Raw genomic sequence first — 20,391 nt, 5'->3', positions numbered from 1 at the left:
CAAGCATGATTGACAACAACAACAAAAAAACAAAATGAAATGGTTCCTAATTATTATTCTGTTATGCTATCCATCTTTTGCAGTTCTGGTGTCATCTGATGGACTTCCTTTGGCAGCAGATCAGAGTGTGTGCAGAGAACCACAACCAGACATTATGCAGAGAAAGGGTAAGGAAGAGGGAGGGGACGGGGAGGGGGATGGGGGAAGTGGGAGAAGGAGGGGAAGTTGGAGGGGGAGAAGTAGATCTAATGAAGATGGGAGATTGAAGGGAACTGGGTGATTGGAGGGAAGGAAAGCAGTGGAGGGGATCTATAATACTACAGAAGAATCTGTTTTCAAATAAGCACAAAACTATTAATTTATATTTTAAAACTAAGATTTTCTTAAAAAAACAAGTAATTATTAGAAAGGAATAGTAATGCTGTTAAAATATTTTTATGTTCTAATTTTATTGAAGGAAAACAATGAAAACATATTTAACTCTTCATAACAGATGGTGGTCTTTTGTGTGAGCATTTCCTCAAGCAAGAGTCTATGAAATTGTTTGAATGCAATAAAGCAGTTTGTAAAATAACTTATTTAGTGGAGGCTAGAATTGCACGATACCATCAACTCCAAAATTATCCTGTGAACTTGCCCTAGAAATATCTTAGTAATTTAATCAACTTCTGTCAACAGTTTCTGAGGACAAATCTATGTGATGTGCCGCTGACATGGCTGTAAACAACTTCAAGCAGAATCAGCAGAGATTACTTCTGCTGTCAATCACAAATATTTGACCATCTCATGATGTGACTCTTATTACTTCAGTAAAATTTTCATTGGTAGATATATAAAGGACATGTTGAAAAGAAAAATATTAAACCAACAGAGACAAACTATATTCATCAAACATCAAAAATGTTTTAGACTTTGACAACTTGAAGGATTGTGGTGATATTACCTCTGATAGGGAACATCAGAGAAAAAGTTGTCTGGTTAAAAAGGGTTGATGTATTTGGACATTCCACCTCAGATGTGGTTTATAGGCCCAAAATACATGTTTAGAACTTAGTGAAAACTTTTTTGTCATGAATATTTATATCTGTGTACAGAAAACCAAACATAAATACCTAGGAATACATTGTGTCTAAGTCAGGGTTTTTATTCCTGCACAAACATCATGACTAAGAAGCAAGTTGGGGAGGAAAGGGTTTATTCAGCTTATACTTCCATGTTGCTGCTCATCACTAAGTAAAGTCAGGACTGGAACTCAAGCAGGCCAGGAAGCAGGAGCTGATGCAGAGGCTATGGTGGGATGTTACTTACTGGCCTGCTTCCCCTGGCTTGCTCAACCTGCTCTCTTAAAGAACCAAGGATACCAGCCGAGAGATGGCATCACCCACAAGGGGACCTCTCCCTTGATCACTAATTGAGAAAATGCCTTACAGCTGGATCTCTTGGAAGAATTTCCCCAACTGAAGCTCCTTTCTCTGTGATAACTCCAGCCTGTGTCAAGTTGGCACAAAACTAGCCAGTACACATTGATCTATTAATTTTCAGAATATATTTATTTAAAGGGTTTCTTGTTTTTCTTAATTCTGTAAGTTTACTTTTAGAATATTTCATACAATATATCTTTCATCTCATCTAACTCCTCTTAAACCCTCCCTCAACTCCTACATTCAACTTTATACTCTTCCTCTTTTACAAAACAAAACAAAAACAAACAAACAAAACTGAAAAAAGAAATAAGCTAAAAAAAAAATCCATGGAGCCTGGTTTATACTGGCCAAATATTACTGCACTGCACTCTGTGGAGTGTGGATAACATAATAAATGTCACTCCACTGAAGACGACTGATCTTTCCTGTCCCCACAGCTGTGAAATATAAATGGCCTCTAGGCTAAGTGATTGTATCTAGTTCCTTTTTTTCATGCTTAATTATCCCGAGCTTTTGTCCCCGCCAGCAAGAACACACTCAGGACAACCGGAATCTTCTGCGGCAAAGCTTTTATTGCTTACTTATCAGGAGGGAAGACCCCGAACTGGGAAAATGGCGCTGCTTATATAGCCCACAGCGTGACGTTTCAGCACCTGATTTGGTGTGACAGCTCCTGATTTGTTGCTCGCCCATCACCCCATTACTATGCCGCAAGATGGGAAGTGACTAGGCGTGAGTTCACTCTTGCACTTGCGCATAAGGCTTGTTTACTAGTTAGGTGCAGTGGAAGCTAGCTCCATCTTATAATGGCGATTGCTCAGGGCATGCACGTGATTGCTCATGGCACGGCTCTCCACATCTCCCCCTTTTTATTTTATTAAAATTTGAGGCTGGTCTAGGCCTCTTCAGTCATGTCCATCTGCTGTGGCTCCTGTCTTATGTCATTCCTCCAATGTCACAGCCTTTCCTGTCATAGGGTAACCCTATCACCACTGGTCCCATGTCTTAAGTTGGTCTGTGCATGAGGAAAGTTGCCAGTCTCTGGATACCGAAGTACTGTGTGACAGTAACTGCTAAATGACCTAAGGCAAACTCTATAAAAGAGGCAAGCCAAAAAACGAATTAGTAAACCTCAGCGAGGTGTAAGTGCTGATCAATGAGCTTTGAGTCTCTTACAACCCAGTGTAATGTATCCACAAATCGTGGGACACAATAGCAGAGAACTCAGATGCCATTTAGGTCTTAAGCATGGACAGCCAAATTTCAGGGGAGGCCCCTTGTTCAATGGCTGCAAGTGCTTGAGCAATTACAACCTTGTCATTTGTTTGTTGGGTTCTGAGCTTGCAAACTAACCAGAGCTTAAACACAAGTCCACAGCAGATGGCAGCAGCAAACAAAACCACCCCCACCCATTCCTTAAAATAAGAAAAAGCAGATGAAATCCAGGAGGAGAGACCCTCTGTCAATGACAGTTCAACTCGTGTCGAGTTGATCCTGAGAACAGCCACTCTCAGGGCCTCAAGGGTCTAATTGAATCTTTCAGACCAATTTCCTGCAAGATACAAAGAAATCTGCCTAGACAGATTAGCAAACATTTAAATATTGATTTTTCCCAAAGGAGGAAATATGCATGACATCCATTTGCCAGCTCAAAGAACGAGAGCTAATAGTGGAGCAGGACTGATAGCCTAGCCCTTGTAAAGAGTGTGGTGACTGAGTTACGGGCCAGGTTTTTGGCCACCAGTGAAAAGAAATAATACTTTTGTCTGCTCCTGTATCTAAAATTCCCTTAAATTGTTTCCCTTCTATAACTAACTCCAAGGATGGCCTGGAATCTAAAGGCATTATTAAGTAAGCAGAATCATTTCCAGTAGAACCAATCCCTCTGGCAGCTCAAGGAATACCAGAGGAAGGAAAACAGCCATGTAGGCTTAGCAAAATTATTAGTTGAGCTATTCTGTCCCCTTGTGATATAGAAAAGACACCTTGAGGACAATAACAGAGAACCTGAATTTCCCATTTATAATCCTGATCTACAACTCCAGGGTGGACAATAAGACCTTGTAGGCTACAAGAGCCTGCCTTGTATATCTCTAATTAAATGACAGTCCTTAGCCCAATGATATCCTTTTCCACATTTAGTACACAATCCTGGTGCTGTCCTTTTGATAGGGGTTCTGTAGTCCTTTTTTAAATGTTTTGGTTTGCCACAATTAAAGCAAACTTTGAGCTCAGTTGAATCCGAGCGCCTCCTCCCCTGCAGAATGGCTGATGCAAATCCAGCATTAGTAAGCGGCCCTCCAAGCTCATGGCAAACCTTTAACCAGTCCTGTAACCCCTTACTCTTTCTAGGTGTAATTGCTGATCTGCATTACTGAGTAGCTTGTTCATAAACGAATTGTTCAATTAAAGGCATAGCTGCTTCTGGGTCTCCAAATATCCTCCCTGCTGCCTCTGTCATTCTGGCCACAAAGCCTGAGAATGACTTGCACCTTGAGTAATCTTGGTCAAATGCCCACTTGCCTCTCCCTTCTTAGAGAGTGCCTTCCATGCCTTAACAGCGGCAGCTGAGATCTGAGAGTACGCTCCTCAATGATAATCTGTTTGTTTAGCAGCATGCTGTCCCTGACCTGTATGTAATTCAAACTTTGACATTCTTTGGTCCCCTTCCATGGTGGCATTGGCCCTTGCCTGTGTCTGGCAGGAGTCCTGCCACAGGCTTTCCATTCAAGATATGTTCCCATACTGGGGGCTGCAGCTTTTACTACAGTCTGCCAATCACCAGGAGTCATAGCTTGAGTTGCAAGCCTTTCAACTTGTGCTACAGTGAAATTACCGCTGACTCCATAATTACGGACTGCTTCTGCAAGCTCCTTAATCTGTATATACTCTACCGAAGCGTGAACACGCCCTCCCGCAGCTCCTTCAAAAACTGGGAATGCTTGCTGCACTTTTCTCTGTTCCTCTTTTGGAATGAATGAATCTGAATGATACCTCTGCACATAAGCCTCTGAATGGTACCTCTGCACATAAGGTTCTGAATGGTACCTCTGCACATAGGGCTGAGGTGCACTAGGACCCTGAAGCCAACAGTCCGGAGGCCTAGCAGCAAGCTGGCTTTCGCCAGCCGCTTTTTGCCTTTTTCTGGACTGAGTAGCTCGCTTTACATCTTGCTGGTACCTTTCTCCCTTATAACGAACTGCTCCCTCCTCCAAGTCCGTTTCTTCAGAGGAGCTAAGTCCTTCATCTGATTCTGAGCTACTAAGAGCTAGCCGCTTAAACTCATCTAGTGGCGGGTATAAGTTCCTTCTCCTAGAAACCTCCGCTGATTGATCTTTTTTCTTCTCTTTTTCCTTCTCCTTCCTTCCAAACTCTCCCCAGGTATTCTTCCCTGACATTAACTTTTCCTCGGCTTCAAGACCCGTGGAAAGACCTGTATGCTTACTTGGTGCACCATGTTTCCTCTTTGCTCCTACTCTCTCTCCCCACTTTACCTCTGATAGACTGTCTTGAATCTCGTCCAGAATTCTCTGCCCTGCCTTAACCACTTGTTGACATGTGAAAAGGAACAAAAAGGCTTCTAACACTGGAGAAAGTTCAAGGCTAGACATACCTTGTAAAGCTGTAATGTCCTGCAGTTCTGGTTCTGCCTCGCGAATGAGGGATCTCCCTTGAGCTGGTATGATGGTAGTTCCCGGGTTTCTCTGAGCCACTTATTGCCCGAGCTTTTGTCCCCGCAGGCAAGAACACACTCAGGACAAACGGAATCTTCTGCAGCAAAGCTTTTATTGCTTACTTATCAGGAGGGAAGACCCCGAACCGGGAAAATGGCACTGCTTATATAGCCCGCAGTGTGACGTTTCAGCACCTGATGTGGCGTGACAGCTCCTGATTCATTGCTTGCCCATCACCCCATTACTACGCCATGAGATGGGCAGTGACTAGGTGTGAGTTCACTCTTGCACTTGCGCATAAGGCTTGTTTACTAGTTAGGCGCAGTGGAAGCCAGCGCCATCTTATAATGGCGATTGCTCACGGCATGCACACGATTGCTCGCAGCACGGCTCTCCACACTTAATTTTGTGTGGATTATGTATGTGCAGGTTTGTAGATGCTATGACAATCTCTGTGAGATCATGTGTGAATCTGCTATAGTATGCTTGGAAGAAAACCAGTGTTTTCTCTTGGGTCATCCATCACTTCTTCCTCTTAAAAGCTTTCCACCTCCTCTTTCTCATAGATCGCAGAACCATGCAGGTATGCAAGTGATAGAGATATTCCTTTTCTGTCAGAATGACCCAAGAATTCTTCAATCTTTTCTGTAGTTTCCTTATTAATCACCATCTACTTCAAGAAAAAGATTTTTTGATAAGCAAAGTGATGATCAATGGGTATATCAAAATATCACTAGAAGTCACTTAATGCTATGTTCATTCATCAAAATAATAGTCATGGGTTTTCCTGTAATGCCTTTTACCCTTCTACGCTCTGGTTCCTGGACTCACCATGGGTACTGTCTGATGTGTTTGGACTTAAATACAATCAGAAAGTGCTTTTACCTTCAATAGCCTTTGTGTCCCTATTATACCAGTGGGTCTATCATTCAGGTCTATTATAGATCAGAGTATTCATATAGATTGATGATTACTATCCTCCTATGATGCCATATATAGAACTCATCTGAAATTTGAACACTAGACAATGAGAGTGAGGTGTCCAGTTGAGCATCAGCTCAATTTCTTCATTTTCAATGACACAAACATATGGTGTCTTCAACAAGGAAACGCCTGAAATATTTGCTATGGGGTCTAAAGGGACTTTTTGGCCCATAACTAAAAAAGATTCATCTTATTGCTGATATTGTGTGTTTTATTTCATAGATTATGATATCTAGGGAGGATATTATATTTCCCATTATATGGTAATTCCATTTAAAGTCAGTTCATATATTTATACATTTTAGCAAATTCTACAGTGATAGGTTTGCAAATGCAATTCTAAAGGTCTTAAATATTAGTTATTTCTCTCCAAATTTCTTCTTATAGTTGACCTTCTCATCTTACTCCAAATTTAATTTTCCTGTTATAATTTTAAATACATCACTTTGTAGCACTGTATTTTAGTTTCCATTACATGGAACATATTTTTCCCTCCTGGTCCATTAGTAGCTACTTTACCTTTGCAGATATCCTTAATTAAATAGGTTTCTAAAGCTTGAAAGCCAGTATCCACTTCTAAATGAAAACATGTGATGTCTGCCTATCTGGGTGTGAGTTATGTCACACTGTGTGACATCTAGTTCCACCCAAAAAACTGCAAATTTCATAATTTTAATTTTCATTAAAATGTTCATTTAAGCTATTCTTAATATTGGTGCAGAAAAGAGCACCAATGAACATGGATGAACAAGTATTTCCATTATGACATGGAGGGTAATTTGGGTATATGCCCAAGAGTAACATATCTGTATTGCATGATAGAGCTACTTTGATCTTTTTTTAGGAACTTGCATACCCATTATCATAATGGCTATACTAACATGCATTTCCATTTGCTGTGCATTAATACTCCTGCTTCCAACGCTGTTGCCATTTGATGCTATCATACAATTATATTAAGTTGTATATTAAATGACATATGTCATGAAATTTGTTTTATTGATCTTTGCCAACATAACCAGGGTAAGACAAATCTCACAGTATTTTTAAGTTGTATTTCCTTGACTGCTATGGGTATTGAATATTTTTATGTTTGTCAGTTATTTGTGTTTGATATTTTGAAAACCATCTTCTCATTCTATACTGTATTTTTAAACTTGAAATATTTTTTCATTTACTGTTTAGGTTTGATTTAGAACATATAAATGTTTCATTCTATATTTAGTTTGTCTCTTTGCTCAAATGATAATGTCCTGTACTGTTAGAAGCTTGTTGCATTCATGAGACAATTTATTTTTTCCTTAATTTCTATTCTATTAGATTTCTGTTCAAAAATCATTTTGTGTGCCAATAAATTCAAGATTATTTCTTTTGTGTCAGATTCAGGTTATCCAGTGTTGTGCTGAGCTTCTTGATCTATTTGTAGTTTAGCTTTGTGTAAGATGACAGATGTTGATCTGTTTTTATTCTAAATGCAGCTATTCTTCTTGACCAGCTCCAATTGTACTTTTTCTCAGTGTGTATATCTAACTCTTTCCTTACTAATTTATATATTCATTGTCTTAAATTACAACCTATTCCTCAATTATATTTCTCTGATACATTTGTTTTTTGGACTTTATAAACTTCCAAGATTTGTGTGTGAAGGAAAACTTGCTTCTGCCAAATATACCACAGAACTGTTTGTTCTTACAGTTATTTACTTCATGACAACCTTTGAGAGTTGTCTTGACAAGTTCAAAAACAGATTTGTAGCAGTATTGATCTTATGAGTATTGAAGCCTTAAATTTAATTATAGAGAATTGACATCTTCAAAGCATCCTGCTTTTCCTTCTGTAGAAGCTTCTTTTATATTTTTGTAAATCTAGAAGTTCTTTTCCCAGGAATATCTCACTCTTAGGAATCGATAATAATTATTTTTTATTGATATTCACATATCATGTACCATTGTTTCTATTTTGCTGCATTTTATAATGATATGTTTTCCATAGATTATAATTACATCAAATCTATGTGAAAAAGAAAATGAGACCCAGGGTAGAATGGATGATCTAAGGAACCAGTATCTTTTATTAAGGAGGAGCCGATGCATATCTGAACTCTTAGAGATTCTGACAGCATGAACAAGACCTGATCAAGCTAAAGCCAGCCAAAATATCAACACAGAGAAAAGCAAGTAGGCAAAATATTCCACCTGTAGCTTTAAGAAAAGCTTTTTGCAGTTGATTCCTGATGTAATAGGAAAATCCATTTTCTCCAGGAGAATGTCATAACACTGAGTATATTAAACATAATCTAGGGCAAGTCTCAAGTTCAAGGGTCTTTTATAACATAGAACAGAGTCCAGGTGTAAATTTTAAACTTTTCTTGATATTTAAATGTTTATTTAAATAAAAACTCATCTGCTTTGCTGAAGCCTACATACTTTTCCATACCCCAAAACATTATTTTCAAATAAATTAAATCCTGACATTGCCTTTTGTGTAAAAAAAAATTATATTGGATTATCAATATGAGTTTCTTAAAAGTATTTTCTAAATGTAGAAATAATTTTATATGGAAATGTTTAAGGGTATTTAGAAAAAAGACATCCTCATAAGAATATTAATAAAATTTCTTTAATTGAAAAGAAACATAGAAGGAAAAGCAAAAAATAATAAAAAGTAAAAAAGGTAAACTCCCATTTAGGTGTCAAGGAATGTGAGGCTTCAGAGAATGATAAAGCAACTAAGGATGGTAAATAAGTAAAATACATTGTATAAATTTCTAAAAATGAATAAAGTAACTCAAACACATATTTGTATAAACAAAACCATTGATGATTCTGTAATGCACCAAGTTAGATGCTAGGAAATCATAAAGGGTTCAGAAACCAGAGGGCAGAGTAACTGTCCTGAAGGGACAGAGAAACAGACATGTGTGATACTGATCCATAAACGTTGTTGTTCATGTGGCGGTGGTGATGCTTATGACAGTTGTGGTTGTTCTTTTGTTTGTTCAGTTTACATCTCACTTCTATTTTTGGATATTTTCTTTATTTATGTTTCAAATGCTATCCCAAAAGTTCCCTATACCCCCCTTCCCTGTTCCCCTACACACCCACTCCCACTTCTCGGACCTGGCTTTCTTCTGTACTGGAGCATATAAAGTTTGCTACACCAAGGGTCCTCTCTTCCCAATGATGGCCGACTAGGCCATCTTCTGCTACATATGCCGCTAGAGACAGGAGCTCTGGGGGTACTGGTTAGTTCATATTTTTGTAAAGTAGCACTTCTTTTAGTTTGACCTAATAATACAAAAGTCAGTTCTCTTTTAAAAAGTTTAGAAGTCTTTCACAAGTGCAAGCATGAAAATGACTTGACAGCCTTGGATTCCAAGGAACCTAAAGGTCTGTGGGAATGGTAGGTTTGTGGTTTCCATTTACATTCCATCAGCCCTGGTGCAATCTGTCAATGTCAAAATTGGCACATTGTATTCAAAGACAGCTCTGTGCCATTATGCCTCAAAAGATTACATTATGTTACAGTGTATTCAATTCCCTCAAGCAAGAAATAGGATGGCTTCCTATAGGTAAAAAATATTTAGTTTCACAGTGAAACTGATCATTTCTGCCTCTCTCCTGGCCTTTAGCTATTTTTCATTTGTGAATGTGATGTTAAGGAATGAGTCACAGTTTTAATCCTGCACACAATGTGCACTTTGAATAGGAACAGAATTGCTGAAAGGTCCTTGTTAATTAAGACCTGACAATTGATAGCATTTCAAACGTGTTTACCAGATTATCCTAAATGTAAACAACAAAACAAGAGAAATGATGATAATGAACTCTGTAGGTACCAAAAGGGAAAGTATACACAAGAAAGAAACATATTTTGGGGACCATTTGTATAATGTTTATCCTATAATACAGAAAAATAAAAAGTAAAATGTTTTAAGTATATAAAATATAACCAAAGTCCAGGAAACTACCCATTTTAAGGGAATATGTAATCAAAGCCCATAAGATCTTTCCTTCCTGTTCTCTAGCTTGCTATACTCTCTGGAAAGCTTTTGACTAGGAAATAGGACTCAGTTTTCAGTGCTACACTAATATTGTTCCCCCTCCTGCTTGGGGCAGGAAATAGAGTAACTAGCTCAACCTCTACCTCTTTTCTGCTCTCCTAGATCTTCCCTACAGTGATTAGATGAGGCTACCTTGCCATGTTCCTGCTGAACAGCCTTTAATGTCTCTTTTAAGACAAATGGAATTTGTTAGAGACTGAGATGCTGCACTTCACGCTACAAAACATCATGGCTGTCATTGTAGCGATAGACTTCTCCTTCTTTGGATTCTTAGCTTTGACATTATAATTTAGGATTTTTATTATCATTATCCGTTTGTTTTTCAGTTTTTTAAAAAATATTGGCATCTGATACATCATGCAGCTGAAGATGACTCTGTGCTCTTGATACCTCTGTTCTCATGTGCTACATGTACAGGAATGTGCTGCCACACTCATCTACTCCTTATCTTGATGGTCAATATTATTAATAGTTTTCTTTATTACTATTAATTATAAGTTAATATCAGTTTCACAATGATGGGATCTAAATAAAAACATTCAGGAATTCTATGGTAATTTCAAATGAAAAATATTTTACTGTTGTTTCTCAAAAATTTTATGATCTAAGTACAAATCAAGAAAAGCTTTTAAAATTACATAGCATTCTAACAATCTCAGCAGGCAAAGGCACTTTTTTAATGTCTGATGACCTGAGTATGATCCCTCTGGGACCCAAATACTGGAAGGAAAGATTCCTGTAAGTTGTCTTCTGATCATGTGTGTGCTCCATGGCATACCTAGACAACACAATAAGCACATCCATAACCCTCTACACCCACAAGTATATATATTCTTTTAAAAAGAGAAAGTTGCATTAAATATACATTTATAAATATTGATACATGTACATGTATACCTACAGATATTTTGACACATATATAATTATCTATATGATAAACTGAGAGAAAAAGAGAGACACACAATATTTTCACCAAATTGTATTCAGTTTTTTCTTTTCATTAAACAAACACAAAAAAATATTTTGGCAGATCTAACATTAGGACCCAAGGAAGTGAGCACTTCACTATGCATTGGTTGCTGTAAACAAGGAAGGAAGCAAAATATTACTGTGATGACCTGAGCCTCGCTGTCAGATTTCTTAGATGAAGTAGACAAAAAAGTTAAATAAAATGTGAAATAAATTAAAATCTGGGGATGTGGGGACACCATAGCACTATTTCCTAGCAAGCACATGACACTGCTTCAGTCGGACGCTTAGTTGCAAAAATACATAAATGCATGCAGTAAGTAAAGAAAATTATTTTCATTCTGCTCACAATGATAACTAATTTCTAAACAATTTGAGAACAATTTCATAGAACAGCATTTAGAAACAGCACAACCACGAATATTAAGACAACCATTTTTATTATCAAGTGAGGAAAAAAATTCTCTAAAAATTATGGTCCCTCAAATTGAGAAAGGACAATGGAGATATTTATGTGAGTTTATCATGTTTATGTAGTTTATCATAACAGTTGAAAATAAATTTTTAAAAACATAAATCTTTACTATAACAAGGATAGATTCATCAACTAATTAAAAATGAAGAAAATTAGAGTAAACAAATCACAAATTAGCAAAAGAAAAATAATGCTTAGAAAATGAGAATGAAAATTTATTACTACACTTAAATCTTAATCATTATTTAGTAGAAAACTTTTCTTTTGGTAAAAGAGAAGTTCTTAGGGTTGTATGATCTCAAAAATATAAAAATAAAATAATTGCTTTATTGTGTCATTGATGATTTTCCGTGGAATTTTTCTGTCACATTTGTAAGAACATCACATAAACCTTTTCAGCACTGAGGACATTCAACTACAGAGCTCAAAAACAAAGTGGGAATTATTCTCCATGAGGGCTGTAGTTTATTTCTTCATATGGATGATTGAGCCTCATATTAACATTATATACTCACATCAGTGGTCCTCATTTTCATTTTTCTTTTGTGCATTAGTCAACTAAAGCCTACAGAAATTTTCAGAAAAGATTAATTAACAACAAAAAAAAGTCTGAGTATTTTATTTAGTAAACCAAAAACATGAGTATTTTAGTCAACTTTTTCAAAGTAATTGGTACATTGGAAGGGAAAATAAACATCCTGATCTCAAAGCAAGTGTGGTTGTATTTTAAAAATATCAAAAGTTATTTAAAAATTAAATTACTAACTGCTTTTATTTACTGACATTAATGAGAAGAGAAACAGTATTCTATGTTAAATAAAAAGTAAGATCATCCTTGCTTTTGCTATGTTGTAGATAACATTGTAAGTTCACAATATCACAACCCAAACTGCAGGCATGCACAGGCGCGCACACACACACACATACACCTGGCAAAATACAAATAATAAAGCAAGTGATTGCTAGAATTTAAGAAATGACTTTGAAACAACAAGAAGGAAGTAAATGAGATACATTCGAGACTTCACTATTGTAGGTTAAACTACTCATATCTTCAATGCTAATTGTCAAAAAGTGATTATCTCCCCTGTATAGAATAATAAAGATGTTATCCAACCATTCGTTTGAAAATTCCAAAGCTTCCATTTTAAAGGGTGTTTTGTTTTTAATCAAAATTATTAGTAATATATCTTCATGCTATGAGTTGTCTTTTAGGTTTTGATTCATTTTTAATTTTTGGATTAATTATTTTGTGTATATAACTGTGGTTCCTGTGTATATGTTTGCTAAATGCATGCATGCCTAGTGTCCACAGGGATGCGAAGAGGCATAGGTTTCAGTGCAAGTAGATTCATGAAAGATGGTGAATCATCATGTGGGTGACGGTGCAAAAGAAGCGAGTGCTCTTAACCTCTGGGTCACCTTGTTAGACTGTACTGGTTTACCTTAAACATGAGTGGTAGCAACAGCTGAACCCATCTGTGGCACAGGCAAGAAGATTCATTGTGTTGTGAGAGTGAGTAAACGTAGAAATACAAAGGTCTTTATACCTCGCCTAAATCGAATCACCCATGAAATGGAACAGGGAATACTTACAGGGAAGAGTCTGTAGTGAATATGTGAAATTGCACAACCTTTCTTCTAGTTTTGGCTGAGCTTGGAAATTTCCTTTAAAGTAGTTTTCAGTATGGTCACTATTGACAATCTGATTCTTTCAAGATGATTGCTTTGAGACATTTCCAAGAAAATCTCTGTAAGCTTAATAGTTAAGTCTTCACCCGAGTCTCTCACTCCTCCTCAGTCAAGGACCATTTTGCTGCTTTGATCACCAAGTATATTTAATCATTGCATGACTCTTGGTCTCATCATGAAGTAGTCACTACGTAAATGCTTACTGTTAACAATAAAATTGTATTTAATCATTTTAATTGCTACTATGAATAGTCCATTGATAGAATCTAGCATCATCTGGAAGACAGACCTCTGGATATATATGCCTGTGGGATTATGTGGACTGTATTGAGTGTATAGAGGCCCAGCTCATGACATGTCAGACTCTACAAAGAACTAGACTAAGGTTTTTCATATAATTGTTTTCTTTAAGAACCTGGTTTCACTTTTTCCATACCCAGAGAATCTGCCTGAAGTTAACTTTGCATAGAATAGCATAATGGCAGAGACAATTTCAAGACAGAAAGACATCCAGGTTGTTTTTCGAAAGAACCTATTTTAAAAGATGTTAATACCACAGAAAATTTTCCACTGAAGCTTGGGTTAATTGGAAAGGTGGCCAGAGAGCAAAACCACATCTCCAGTACCACAGTCCCTGATATTCATGATGTAAATGGGCTTTAATAAGCTCCCTTGGTTATTATTAATACCTGGCCAGCACCACCCCCTCCAGACTGAAGCAGAGTCCTATGAAATTTTTTATCCTTTTTAGCACAATCACTGGGTGAATTATTCCTAGTCTATTTTTTCTATATGCTAGACTGTTATTTTCCCAGGTGTGCTCCACACGTGCTTGCTATTTAGGTCCTGACCAGAGTTACTTCTACTTCATCATTCTGTCCTCAGGGTGCACTTCTCCTGGCCACATGTTCTTGGCCCATCTCTATTCAGAGAAGTCTATGTCTCCCCCCCCCCCCCTTTTCTCTGTCCTTCTACTTTCTTCTCCCTCTCTCCTTGTGGTCAATACCTATGACCCTCAGCCAGGTAACTGAATATCTGCCTACCTGTATTCTCACCAATAATTCTCTGTAGCCACTTTTTATTTAACAAATGAAAGAATGACATAAGCACTACATGCTTCCATTTACCAACCAGGCTTGATTTGGAAAAGGCCATAAACACCAGCTACAATAACTGTCTATAAGTCACAGGAACTAGGCCAAAAGGTGATAGCTCCAGAAACAGAACATAAAATCCAGAAACAAGGTTATATCCATCCCCAAAACAGTCTGGGGCTCAGCATAAAAATGGGGAAATATCTTATCTCAGAATGGGACGCATGTGCTGGGCATCCCTATCTCATCCTATGGTTTGACATTCATGACAGAGGAATGCAGATCATGGAACATCTGTGAACTAGTAGCACCCACCAATGAAATTTTAGATTACCTAATCCTTCTAGAGAGTTCCCACGGGTCCCTATATAAAGATCTCTGTTTGTATTCTGGGTTTGCCATTTTGAAGAATGGTTGATTCCCTGCATTCTGTTTGTTTTGGCAGAATATATGCTCTTTGTCCTTGCATACTATCTGAGTCTGGGGTCTTCCTTCAGAAATTCTCAGACCCTTACACAAATAGCTTTACATTTGAGAACAAAGTTGACAAAACAAAGACTGTATATGTGGGAATGGGAAACTAGCATTTGTTTACCAAGCCTGAATGGTATAAGCTAAACTTTTAACTTATATCCATTCTAACAGTTCTTCTCCACTGCCATAATGGAACCACCAAAGATTTATCAATGCCTACATAATAAGCCCACTCAATGACCCCACACTTATACTATCCTATAATATAACTCTGAATATTGCCTCCCACAACAAAACAAAAGCTGTGGAATTACTTCGACTTGCAGAAACCAGTTCCAGAAATGTTTGCTATGATGTTTTCCAAAGTAAAACAAACAAATAAAGCAACTAACAACAACAACAAGAAATTTTTGTCAAAATTGTTTCATTGTTTAAATTAGAAATTGTCCTATGATTTTTAGCCCTAGGTAAGATTAAACTTAATAGCTACTTTGTAGATTAAATTAACAATTGCTTCTTGGTCGTTGAAGTGTAAATATAATTTTTGGGTGGTTTTCTAAGTTGTTTTTGCTCCCAGGTAAAAAAAAGGAATTTCTATGTATACTTAAGCCAGTTTTAGCTCTCCCAAATGAAACAAAGACCTGGTATTTTTATTAACAGGATGTTGGCTGTAAATTTGGCAGGTTCTGAGCTATTCTAACCCTGTGTGAATGCTTACCTCCCATAATGTGTTTCTTTACCTGCATCTGAGTCTTGCTCTGGTTTGCTCTGGTCCATGTGTGTCCTCAGGGCTTTTCTTTCATCACAAACGTATGGCACATCTTCTTGGTCCATCCAAACCATCTCTCCAGAACTTCTTCCTCTCCTCCCCTCTCTCCTTTCTTGGCACCCTCAGATTGGAATAAGAAGTCCTATCCTCTTCTGCCCAGCTTATTGCCTGATCAGCTTCTTTCTTAAACAGTAAAATGTCAGAGATTTTTTTTTACATAGCATTAAGGCCAGAGATGCTTGACCATGCCATAGTCCAGATTGCAACCAGATATCTGGGCATAGAAATGAGCATCTGAATCCACAGTGCACAACATCATCTCTGAACACTGAAGTCTTACTCATGTTAAAGGAGATGAATAATATGAAAATTCCTTTCTATTTCTCACTTCCATTATGTTTTCTGGAATACATAAATGAGGAATTCCTGTAATAGAATAATTTCAATCAGATTTATAAAGAATTCTAGGAATTGGATCTAAGTTCACAAGGATGTGTACTTTAAATGTACTTTGCCTTAATTATGTCATATTGTATAGCATAGAGTCAAATGACCAAATCAAAGACTTTCTTTTTATGGATAAAACAAGGATTAATGATAAGTGATTGCTTTGAAAGGTACATCAGAAAAATACTCCAGTTAATTAAGATTGTATGCTAAGGCAATTTGCATACTTCCTCCCCAGCAATTGGTACAAAACTGAGGAGGCAGAACCGAGACTGAGTCAGTACTGTGCTCTGACTCCTAGACCAGGTTTAAGCTTTTGAAGTGGAGGCAGGTCTACACAGTAAGAACTTATGTCTTTTCTTGTAAGAAAACCAGAGCGAATTAGGGCCAATGAGGCGAGCTCAGAGTCCATAGCATTGTTCTCCAAACCAGAGATCATGAGTAGCTTTCTGCCAAAGGGCAGGTGTTATGAGCTGCTCACAGTCAGAGGCAAAGGGTTTGAGGACGTGATGATGGTGAATTTAGCCAGGTACAAACAAACTGGAGAGTAAATGACAGTACGGAGAATCAACCTAGAAGCTTGTTCCAATGAGATGGTGATGTTCTTGCAGGGTGAGCTTCATGTCTCTAAACTCTTCAGCCTTCCCAATACAGTGTTGTATGCAATTGCATACAGGGGGTACTAAAGGCATTAGACTACATCCATCACATGGGCTATGTGCACAGGAGTGTTAAGGCCAGCCACGTTCTGTTCTCCATGGATGGGAAGGTCGACCTGTCTGGTTTACATAGCAACCTTAGCATGATTAGTCACGGTCAGTGGCAGAGTGCAATCCATGATTTCCCCAAATATAGTATCAAGGTCCTGCCTTGGCTCAGCCCAGAAGTCCTCTAGCAGAATCTTCAGGGCTATGTTGCCAAGTCTGATATCTACAGTGTGAGAATCACAGCATGTGAACTAACCAATGGCCATGTTCCCTTCAAAGATATACCTGCCACTCGAATGTCATCCCTCATAAGAGAAGATTCTTTCTTTTACAATAGGTAGTGACTTATGCATTGATATGCAACTGGTCAACAGTAAAAGAACAGGGTACTATGCAAAGCTTAGCACATAATTCATGACATATCAAAGCTTTTTACTGTAGGGTGTAAAAAAATACATTGTGGAAGAAAGGGCAAAGAGATTGTAAGGAGTGGTGGATGAATGTGGCAAAGTTGTGTCTTCATGGCATGACATAATTTTTGGCCTATGAACTCGTGCAACGTGTGGGGCATAAACATGTCATCACACAATCAATCCAGGCAACATTTCCCTATGCATTGGCAAAGGAATCATGCACTTGCTCCTGTAGCTGAGGAGCTTTTGACAATTAATGGCTATTTAGGGTAGACAGACCTAGTTTTCTTCTGGGACATATGAAGTTTTGTAGTCTGCCCATACCCAAGTAGATGGTGCTACATTCATATGTATGAGTGCATGCGCGCGTGTGTGTGTATGTATATATATATATACATATATATGTGTGTGTGTATAGTTATATGTTTATGTATATATATGTGTATATATATATATCTGCATAAATACATATATATATATATATATGGTTATGCAGCACTAAGCGGGCTCAGCAGTTTCCAAAACAAGCACATATAATTCTAAGGGAAAAATGGTAGCAGAGGGATAGCTTGGAGTTGGATTAGTGTGTTGGATGGTTTTATGCCAGCTTGACCCAAGCTAAAGTCATCTATGATGTGAGAACTAATATTAAGAAAATATCTTCAATAGTTCAGGCTATAGGGTATTTTCTTAATTAGTGTTTCCTGGTCAAGGATTCAGCCTATTGTGGATAGTGACATCCCTGCGCCCATAGTCCTGACTTCTATTAGAAATCATATTAAGCAAACCCTGAGCAATCCAGTAAGCACCACGCTTCCTTGGCACAGATTGAGTCCCTGCCATTACTTTCTTTGATGATGAAATGAATTATGAAGGTAGAAGCTAAATAAATTCACACTACCATCACCAAATGCTTTGGACATGATATAGTTCTTCAACACGGCAATAATAACCTTCTGTACCTGAGACAGTAGGAAAGAATAAGGGAATGGTTTAATCAAAACACAATAATGGATGTATTAAATTACCACAATAAAAGCTTTCAATTCAACTCAGAAATAAGTTCTAACAAGCATACTAAAATTCTGAAATGTAAAACTTGACACAATTGAAAAAAATCATCTTTTTTTGCCTTTTTTATCATATTATTTATTTACTTATTTATTCATTTATTTATTTTAAATTCCAGATCTTATTCCCTTCCAGGTCCACCCTCAGACTGCTCCTCATCCTATACCTTCTCCCTGCCCCACTTTCTTCATGAGGATGTCCCAACCCTGCACCAACTACCTCAACAGATCACTAAATTTCATAGGGCCTGCAGTTTAATGAGGGTTAGGTGCATCTTCTCTGACTAAATAAATACCCAGCAATCCTCTCATGTATATGTGATAGGGGTCTCATATCAGCTGGTGTATGCTGCCTGGTTGGTGGTCCAGTATCTGAGAGATCTCAGGAGTCCAGGTTAATTGAGACTGCTGGTCCTCCTAGAGGTTCTCCCTCCTCCTTAGTTTCTTCCAGCTTTCCCCTTATTCAACCATTAGGGGTCACCAGCTTCTGTCAGTTGGTTGGGTGAGAATATCTGCATCTGACTCTTTTAGTTGCTTGTTGGGTCTTTTGGAGGGCAGTCATGACTGGTGTCAGGCCTTGGGACCTCCCCTTAAGCTGGATTCCCCTTTGTGCCTGTAGCTGGACCTTGTTTTTCTCAGACTCCTCTCCATTTCCATCCCTGCAGTTCTTTCAGACAGGAACAATTATGAGTCAGAGATTTGACTGTGAGATGGCAACCCCATCCCTCATTTGATGCCCTGTCTTTCTGCTGGAGGTGGACTCTACAAGTTCCCTCTTCCCACTGTAGGACATTTCTTCAAAGGTTCCTCCCTTTGGATCCTGAGAGTCTCTTACCTCCCAGGTCTCTGGTACATTCTTGAGCCCGCCCCCCCAACCTCCTTCCTCCTGAGGTTGCAAGTTTCCATTTTTTTCTTCTGGCCCTCAGGGATTTCAGTCCTTTTCCCCCAAATAATATCAGATCAGGTTCCCTCCTTCCTGTTCCCATCCACTTTCCGTCCCAGAACTCAAAAAGTTCAGAAACAGCTTAGGGCCCAAGTGAGGATGCCTCAGTCCCACTTGGGAGAGAGAAGAAACCAATCACAAGGTGTGAGGGGGTGGAGGGAGCTGGGAGGAAATGTGGTTTTTGTTTGTTTGTTTATTTGTTAGGTTTCATTAAAAAATTATTTGTAATTTTGAAATTTATTCCAATTTTACATTTGCCTGTTACTGTGGATGATATAGTTTAACATTAACTTTCTAAAATATTTGTCTTATGAAACCATTTAGAAGCCTATGTAATGACGTGAAAAGTAAATAAAGAGTCCAAGTGTAAATGGAATATTAAATCAATCATGAAGTATTAAATAAGGTACAAACACTCCTGAGGGTGATGTGTGTGTGTGTGTGTGTGTGTGTGTGTGTGTGTGTGTATGTAGCATTAGAAATCCTCAAAACACCCAGATATGGAAGAAAGTGAAAGTGTGGTAACATTCTCAGGAATTCAAAATGTCTAGACAATATGAGTATCATTTTAGATTTAGTTTGACTTGCATGAAAATTTGTTTTCATTCCTCTGAAGGTAAATTCCACTAACAAGCAGTGTAGAACTCCAGCTCTGCTTTCTATCATTACCCAAATAAAAAATTGAAATTTACATCTCATTTAAATATTTCTTAAGTTGATGAGTACTTTATTCACAGGTAGAATACAACCTTTTCTGGACATGATAGTTAAATAATTTTTTATATCACAACAATCACTCCCATAAGGCTTTCAAATATTCACATTTAAACCATTACTTTGTCAGTTTCACAAAAGGTGCATTTATCTCCCTATGTATTTATCCTGTACTTATTAAATATTCATCACATATCAGTTATGAGTTAGGAGTTGTTCTAACTGTAAATATATGAAATCTTTTAGAAATAAATCATCATTTTCCTTGCAGTCTTCAAGGAAGTTAACCCCAAGTTATTTACAATTTGACTTTAAAATTTTACTTGTGAAAACTAAGTTTGAGAAAGAAGATATAAAAGATGTGTGATCTACTCAATATGTCTAAGTTCAAGGTCTTTCCCATTGCAGTGATGGCTGTATAATATATACATTCATGTATAACATCAAGTCATTTCAATGGTGATGCCACTGGAATAAAC

The 20,391-nt window shown here is 37.6% G+C and overlaps 1 pseudogene; it reads left to right on the top strand.

Annotated features, from left to right (window-relative positions):
- Positions 1-16,415: 16,415 nt before the first annotated feature.
- On the top strand, positions 16,416-19,818 carry Gm42861 (annotated as a pseudogene).
- Positions 19,819-20,391: the final 573 nt, after the last annotated feature.

Source organism: Mus musculus, chromosome 5, assembly GCF_000001635.26.
Source record: "Mus musculus strain C57BL/6J chromosome 5, GRCm38.p6 C57BL/6J".
NCBI classification, from domain to species: Eukaryota; Metazoa; Chordata; class Mammalia; order Rodentia; family Muridae; genus Mus; species Mus musculus.
The sequence above is the reverse complement of the archived record's forward strand: the minus strand, read 5'-3'. Positions and strand labels throughout refer to the sequence as shown.